This window comes from Nerophis ophidion, linkage group LG15 (assembly GCF_033978795.1).
Source record: "Nerophis ophidion isolate RoL-2023_Sa linkage group LG15, RoL_Noph_v1.0, whole genome shotgun sequence".
Classification (NCBI taxonomy): Eukaryota; Metazoa; Chordata; class Actinopteri; order Syngnathiformes; family Syngnathidae; genus Nerophis; species Nerophis ophidion.
In genome coordinates, this window is record NC_084625.1 from 164,856 (window position 1) to 173,506 (window position 8,651).

General features: G+C 33.3%; 1 long non-coding RNA gene across 2 annotated transcripts; it reads right to left on the reverse strand.

The window, feature by feature from the left end:
- Nucleotides 1-584: 584 nt before the first annotated feature.
- LOC133569037 (uncharacterized) lies at nt 585-7,440 on the reverse strand. Of its 2 annotated transcripts, XR_009809732.1 has the most exons (4): nt 6,345-7,440; nt 5,861-6,227; nt 917-5,606; nt 585-833 (listed from the first exon to the last, which is right to left on the reverse strand). It is a non-coding gene; the product is annotated as an uncharacterized LOC133569037 (long non-coding RNA). The 2 variants fall into 2 exon arrangements; XR_009809731.1 differs by lacking the exons at nt 5,861-6,227; nt 6,345-7,440 and having other exon boundaries at nt 917-5,757.
- Nucleotides 7,441-8,651: the final 1,211 nt, after the last annotated feature.

Consider the following 8,651-nt stretch of genomic DNA (forward strand, 5'->3'; position numbering starts at 1 on the left):
TATCCATATATTTAATACCACCGTAAAATTTGAGAACCAAACAATTCCACACCCACTTAACACCACTGTAACTTTTGACAGACAATTCCACACCCATTTAATAACACCACCATAACAGTTTGACAACCAATTACACAAAGCTACTAGATGAAGAATCTGGATATTATGTTCAACCCAACTCTCTCGTTTGAGTCACACATTAAGAGTGTAACCAACACAACTTTCTTTTCAGTCACATTAGGAGTGTAAAACAGCCTTCTTTCACCTCCGTAATCTCCCTGAAATATGTCCTATTTTGTCCACTAGAGACTCTGAGATCATTATTAATCAGTTATTTACATCTCTCTACATTACTGTTATCTATTTTTTTCAGGCCTCCTTTTGTCTAGCATTAAATTATTAGTTGGTAGAAAATGCTGCTTTTATACTTTTAACAAGAAAGTTTGATCATATTACACCTATACTATAGTGTTGTTGCGGTGCATGGTGTAAGAATGATAACGTGGATGAACAAATGAATGACAAAATAAGTAAGATTGTGTGACAGAACAGCGGGAAAAGAAGACTGCAGAGAGACGATGATGTTAGCTGCCAGCGTGTTTATTGACAACTCAGTATGTGAGTGCAGTGTGTGATTACCTTAAAGAGATGGAGTGTGACTATGTGTAAGTATTATCTGAGCGTGGTCACCAGAGGGTGTTGAGTGTGCGTGTTGAGATAGAGGCGGAAGTCCAAAAGGAGAAAAAGGCTTGGACGTCAGAGGGCAGGAGCGAGGTCTTGGTCCAGGAAGGCAAGAAGGAATCCAAAGGGGGTCCAGGTAGACGAAGAGGAAGCTGGAGGACGACAACACAAAAGACCGTAAACACGACAGGAAGGGAACAAAGGGAGCGAGAAGGCTGGAGATGTGTTGGCTTACTGTACTGTTCGGAGAAACTACGTTCTGGCACCGGATCTCAAGACGCGCTGGCTTATGAAGGCTGGTTGCTCATCACGGGCAGGTGTGTTGATTGCAGATCTCTTGCAGAGGCACACCCGCAGCGGAGAGGGAACACCTATTGATGTGCTCCGCCATGCACTCAACAGTGCGCACAGCAGGAGGAGAAGCAGGAACGTGACCCATAACACATTGTTTAAGACTTGTGTACTGTTGTAGCGCTGCAGGGTGTAAGAATGAGAAATGAGTCACATGAATGAATAACATTAGGTAAGAGTGTTGCATTGCATAGTGGAATAAACCAATTTTGACCTTGTAGATATCAAAAATTGAGGAAACAAACACCATGAGGACACAAATTATATACATATTGACTTTGTATTGTAGATAACCAGACTCCAAAATTGACCTTGTAGATATCAAAAACCATGATGACACAAATTAAATACATATTTAACATGTATTGTCGATGACAAGACCCCTAAAATTGACCTTGTAGAAAACAAAAACCATGAGGACACAAATTAAATACATACTGACCTTGTATTGTAGAAGACCAGACTCCTTAAAATTGACCTTGTAGATAACAAAAACCATGACAAAGGAAATACATATTGACCTTGTATTGTAGATGACCAAACCCCCAAAATTGACCTTGTAGATAAATACCATGGCAAAAAATACATATTTACTTTGTATTGTAGATAACCAGAGCCCCCCAAAATTGACCTTGTAATTAATAGAAACCATGACAAATGAAATACATAGTGACCTTGTATTGTAGATGACCATACGTGCAAAAGTGACCTTGAAGATAAAAAGGACAAATTAAATACAAATCGAACTTGGATTGTAGATGACCAGAACCCCAAAATTGACCTTGTAGTTTATAGAAACCATGACGACAAAATACATAAACTTATTGTAGATATCAAAAACATTAAAACAAAGGCCAAACCCTAAACCTAAAAAAAAAAAAGTCCCGAAATACATACCAACCTTGTAGTAACAAAAACCATGACACATAAAATACAAATTTACCTTGTATTGTAGATTACCAGACTCTTTAAAATTGACCTTGTAGATAAAAAAACATGACAAATTACATATTGACTTTGTAGTTAAAAACCATGACAAAAAAAATACATATTGACCTTGTATTATAGATGATCAGACACCCCCCAAAATTGACCTTGGTGTTAATAGAAACCATGACACAAATAAAATATACATTGACCTTGGATTAGAGGATATCAAAAACCATGAGGAAACAAACAATGACAATATACGTACTGACCGTGTAGTTAAAATACAAATTTACCTTGTATTTTTGATGCCCAAACTCCTTAAAATTTACCTTGTAGATAACAAAAATCATGACAAATTAAATACATATTGACCTTGTATTGTAGATATCACAAACCATGAGGAAACAAACAGTGACAAAGTTAAATACATACTGACCATGTAGTTAAAAACCATGACACAAATAAAATACAAATTTACCTTGTATTGTAGGTGACCAGATTCTTTAAAATTGACCTTGTAGATAACAAAAAACATGACAAATTACATATTGACTTTGTAGTTAAAAACCATGACAAAAAAAAAAATACATATTGACCTTGTATTATAGATGATCCCACACCCCCCAAAATTGACCTTGTTAATAAAAACCATGACAAATGAAATACATATTAACCTTGGATTGTAGATATCAAAAACCATGAGGAAACAAAAACAGTGACAAGTTAAATACATACGGACCTTGTAGTTAAAAACAATGACACAAATAAAATACAAATTTACCTTGTATTGTGGATGAACAGACTCCTTCAAATTGACCTTGTAGATAAAAACCATGACAAATGAAATACATATTAACCTTGTATTGTAGATATCAAAAACCATGAGGAAAAAAAAAAAAAAGGCCCAAATATATACCGACCTTGTAGTAACAAAAACCATGACAAATAAAATACAAATTTACCTTGTATTGTAGAAGACAAGACTCCTTAAAATTGACCTTGTAGATAACTAAATCCATGGACACTAATTAAATACAAATTTACCTTGCATTGTACATGACCAGAGCCCCCCAAAATTGACCATGTAATTAATAGAAACCATGACAAATGAAATACATATTGACCTTGTATTGTAGATGACCAGACCCGCAAAAGATACCTTGAGGACGAAAAGGACACAAATTAAATACAAATCGAACTTGGATTGAAAATGACCAGAACCCAAAATTGAGCTTGTAGTTAATAGAAACCATGATGACACAATATAGACTAATTGTAGATATCAAAAACATGAGGAAACAAAAAACACAAACTAAATACATACTGACCTTTTATTGTATATGACCAAAACCCCGCAAATTGACCTTGTAGTTAACAAAAACCATGACAAATAAAATATATATTTACCTTGTAATGTAGATTACCAGACTTCTTAAAATTGACCTAATAGATAAAAACCATGACAAATAAAATACAAATTTACCTTGTATTGTAGAAGACAAGACTCCTTAAAATTGACCTTGTAGATAACTAAATCCATGGACACTAATTAAATACAAATTTACCTTGCATTGTACATGACCAGAGCCCCCCAAAATTGACCATGTAATTAATAGAAACCATGACAAATGAAATACAGTACATATTGACCTTGTATTGTAGATGACCAGACCCGCAAAAGATACCTTGAGGACGAAAAGGACACAAATTAAATACAAATCGAACTTGGATTGAAAATGACCAGAACCCAAAATTGAGCTTGTAGTTAATAGAAACCATGATGACACAATATAGACTAATTGTAGATATCAAAAACATGAGGAAACAAAAAACACAAACTAAATACATACTGACCTTTTATTGTATATGACCAAAACCCCGCAAATTGACCTTGTAGTTAACAAAAACCATGACAAATAAAATATATATTTACCTTGTAATGTAGATTACCAGACTTCTTAAAATTGACCTAATAGATAAAAACCATGACAAATAAAATACAAATTTACCTTGTATTGTAGAAGACAAGACTCCTTAAAATTGACCTTGTAGATAACTAAATCCATGGACACTAATTAAATACAAATTTACCTTGCATTGTACATGACCAGAGCCCCCCAAAATTGACCATGTAATTAATAGAAACCATGACAAATGAAATACAGTACATATTGACCTTGTATTGTAGATGACCAGACCCGCAAAAGATACCTTGAGGACGAAAAGGACACAAATTAAATACAAATCGAACTTGGATTGAAAATGACCAGAACCCAAAATTGAGCTTGTAGTTAATAGAAACCATGATGACACAATATAGACTAATTGTAGATATCAAAAACATGAGGAAACAAAAAACACAAACTAAATACATACTGACCTTTTATTGTATATGACCAAAACCCCGCAAATTGACCTTGTAGTTAACAAAAACCATGACAAATAAAATATATATTTACCTTGTAATGTAGATTACCAGACTTCTTAAAATTGACCTAATAGATAAAAACCATGACAAATAAAATACAAATTTACCTTGTATTGTAGAAGACAAGACTCCTTAAAATTGACCTTGTAGATAACTAAATCCATGGACACTAATTAAATACAAATTTACCTTGCATTGTACATGACCAGAGCCCCCCAAAATTGACCATGTAATTAATAGAAACCATGACAAATGAAATACATATTGACCTTGTATTGTAGATGACCAGACCCGCAAAAGATACCTTGAGGACGAAAAGGACACAAATTAAATACAAATCGAACTTGGATTGAAAATGACCAGAACCCAAAATTGACCTTGTAGTTAATAGAAACCATGATGACACAATATAGACTAATTGTAGATATCAAAAACATGAGGAAACAAAAAACACAAACTAAATACATACTGACTTTTTATTGTATATGACCAAAACCCCGCAAATTGACCTTGTAGTTAACAAAAACCATGACAAATAAAATATATATTTACCTTGTAATGTAGATTACCAGACTTCTTAAAATTGACCTAATAGATAAAAACCATGACAAATGAAATACATATTAACCTTGTATTGTAGATATCAAAAACCATGAGGAAACAAAAAAAAGGCCCAAAATACATACCGACCTTGTAGTAACAAAAACCATAAGAACAAATACAATACAAATTTACCTTGTATTGTAGAAGACAAGACTCCTTAAAATTGACCTTGTAGATAACTAAATCCATGGACACTAATTAAATACAAATTTACCTTGCATTGTACATGACCAGAGCCCCCCAAAATTGACCATGTAATTAATAGAAACCATGACAAATGAAATACATATTGACCTTGTATTGTAGATGACCAGACCCGCAAAAGATACCTTGAGGACGAAAAGGACACAAATTAAATACAAATCGAACTTGGATTGAAAATGACCAGAACCCAAAATTGACCTTGTAGTTAATAGAAACCATGATGACACAATATAGACTAATTGTAGATATCAAAAACATGAGGAAACAAAAAACACAAACTAAATACATACTGACCTTTTATTGTATATGACCAAAACCCCGCAAATTGACCTTGTAGTTAACAAAAACCATGACAAATAAAATATATATTTACCTTGTAATGTAGATTACCAGACTTCTTAAAATTGACCTAATAGATAAAAACCATGACAAATGAAATACATATTAACCTTGTATTGTAGATATCAAAAACCATGAGGAAACAAAAAAAAGGCCCAAAATACATACCGACCTTGTAGTAACAAAAACCATAAGAACAAATACAATACAAATTTACCTTGTATTGTAGATATCAAAAACCATGAGGAAACAAAAAAAAGGCCCAAAATACATACCGACCTTGTAGTAACAAAAACCATAAGAACAAATACAATACAAATTTACCTTGTATTGTAGAAGACAAGACTCCTTAAAATTGACCTTGTAGATAACAAAAAACATGGCAAATTAAATATTGACTTTGTAGTTAAAAACCATGACAAAAAAAAAAAGGCATATTGACCTTGTATTGTAGATGATCAGACACCCCCCAAAATAGACCTTGTTGTTAATAGAAACCATGACACAAATAAAATATATATTGACCTTGTATTGTAGATATCAAAAACCATGAGGAAACAAAAACAATGACACAATATACAGACTGACCGTGTAGTTAAAATACAAAATTTACTTTGTAGATAACAAAAACCATGACAAATGAAATACATATTGACCTTGTATTGTAGATGACCAGACCCGCAAAAGTGACCTTGAAGATGAAAAGGACACAAATTAAATACAAATCGAACTTGGATTGTAGTTAAACAGACCCCCAAAATTGACCTTGTAATTAATAGAAACCATGACAAATGAAATACATATTGACCTTGTATTGTAGATGACCAGACCCGCAAAAGTGACCTTGAAGATGAAAAGGACACAAATTAAATACAAATCGAACTTGGTTTGTAGATGACCAGACCCCCAAAAATTGACCTTGTAGTTAATAGAAACCATGACGACACAAAATAGACAAATTGTAGATATCAAAAACATGAGGAAACAAAAAACACAAAATAAATACATACTGACCTTTTATTGTATATGACCAAAACCCCGCAAATTGACCTTGTAGTTAACAAAAACCATTACAAATAAAATATACATTTACCTTGTATTGTAGATTACCAGACTTCTTAAAAGTGACCTAATAGATAACAAAAACCATGACTAATGAAATACATATTAACCTTGTATTGTACATATCAAAAACCATGAGGAAACCAAAAAAAAAAAAAGGCCCAAAATATATACAGACCTTGTAGTAACAAAAACCATGAGGACAAATAAAATATAAATTTACCTTGTATTGTAAATGACAAGACTCCTTAAAATTGACCTTGTAGACAACAAAATCCATGGACACTAATTAAATACAAATTTACCTTTTATTATAGATGACCAGACTTCTTAAACTTGACCTTGTAACAAAAAACATGACAAATTACATAGACTTTGTAATTAAAAACCATGACAAAAAAAAACAAAACATATTGACCTTGTATTATAGATGATCAGACACCCCCCAAAATTGACGTTGTTAATAGAAACCATGACACAAATAAAATATACATTGACCTTGTATTGTAGATATCAAAAACCATGAGGAACAAAAACAATGACACAATATACAGACTGACCGTGTAGTTAAAATACAAATTTACCTTGTATTTTTGATGACCACACTCCTTAAAATTTACCTTGTAGATAAAAAACATGACAAATGAAATACATATTGACCTTGTATTGTAGATATCACAAACCATGAGGAAACAAAAACAGTGACACATGTTAAATACACACTGACCTTGTAGTTAAAAACCATGACACAAATTAAATACATACTGACCTTGTAGTTAAAAACCATGACACAAATTGACTGAAGATAAAAACCATTACAAAAAAAAATACATTTACCTTGTATTGTAGATATCAAAAACCATGAGGAATGAAAACAATGACAAAAAACCCCCCACAAATTGACCTTGTAGTTAAAAACTTTGGTAATCTACAATACAAGGTAAATATGTATTTTATTTGTCAAAGTTTTTGTTAACTACAAGGTCAATTTGTGGGGGGTTTGGTGTCATTGTTTTCTCATGGTTTTTGATATCTACAATACAAGGTCAATATGTATTCTATTTGTGTCCTAATGGTTTTTGTTTACTATAAGGTCAATTTTGGGGGGGGGGGGGGGGGGGGGGAGGGGAGTCTGGTCATCTACAATACAAGGTAAATATGTATTTTATTCATCAGACTCCCCTTCCCCCCCAAAATTGACCTTGTAGTTAAAAACCATGACACAAAATACATATCAACCTTGTATTGTAGATATCAAAAACCATGAGGAAACAAACAGTGACAAGTTAAATACATACTGACCTTGCAGTTAAAAACCATGACACAAATAAAATACAAATTTACCTTGTATTGTAGATGAACAGACTCCTTAAAATTGACCTTGTAGATAACAAAAACCATGACAAATGAAATACATTTTGACGTATTGCAGATGCCTAGACCCCCAAAATTGACCTTGAAGATAAAAAAAATAAAAAAAATAAAAAAGAAAATATACATAGACCTTGTATTGTAGACCAAACCCCACGAAATTGACCTTGAAGAAAAAAAAAAAAAATGTTATTTTCAATTATTGCGCCCACACAAGGAACCATTACATCAGCCTGGGGTGCAGCCTGAGTGGAGAAACAAAAAAAAACAGGGACACAAAGGAATTTAGAACAAATATTTAAGACACACGAACACAAATCAAGTCATTTGCGGCAAAGAGGTGAGTTTTAAGCTGTGCTCTAAAAGTGTCCAGAGTGGTGGCGGACTTGACTTTCAGGGGGAGCTTATTCCATAGGCCAGGTACCATCATTGAAAATGCACAGTCTCTCTTTGTCACTAGGTTTGACCGTGGGATCTTTAAAGTCATCTGGTTGTCAGATCTGAGGCAACGACCAAGCCTGGAGCTGATAGGTTGGTCCAGGAGATGTTTGATGTAAGCTGGGGTAAGACCACGGAGCGCTTTGAAGACATACGTAAGGATCTTAAATTTAACTCTGTGCTTCACCAGGATCCAGTGAAGGGAGGAGAGGATGGGAGAAATGTGTTCCCTCATTTTTGTGCC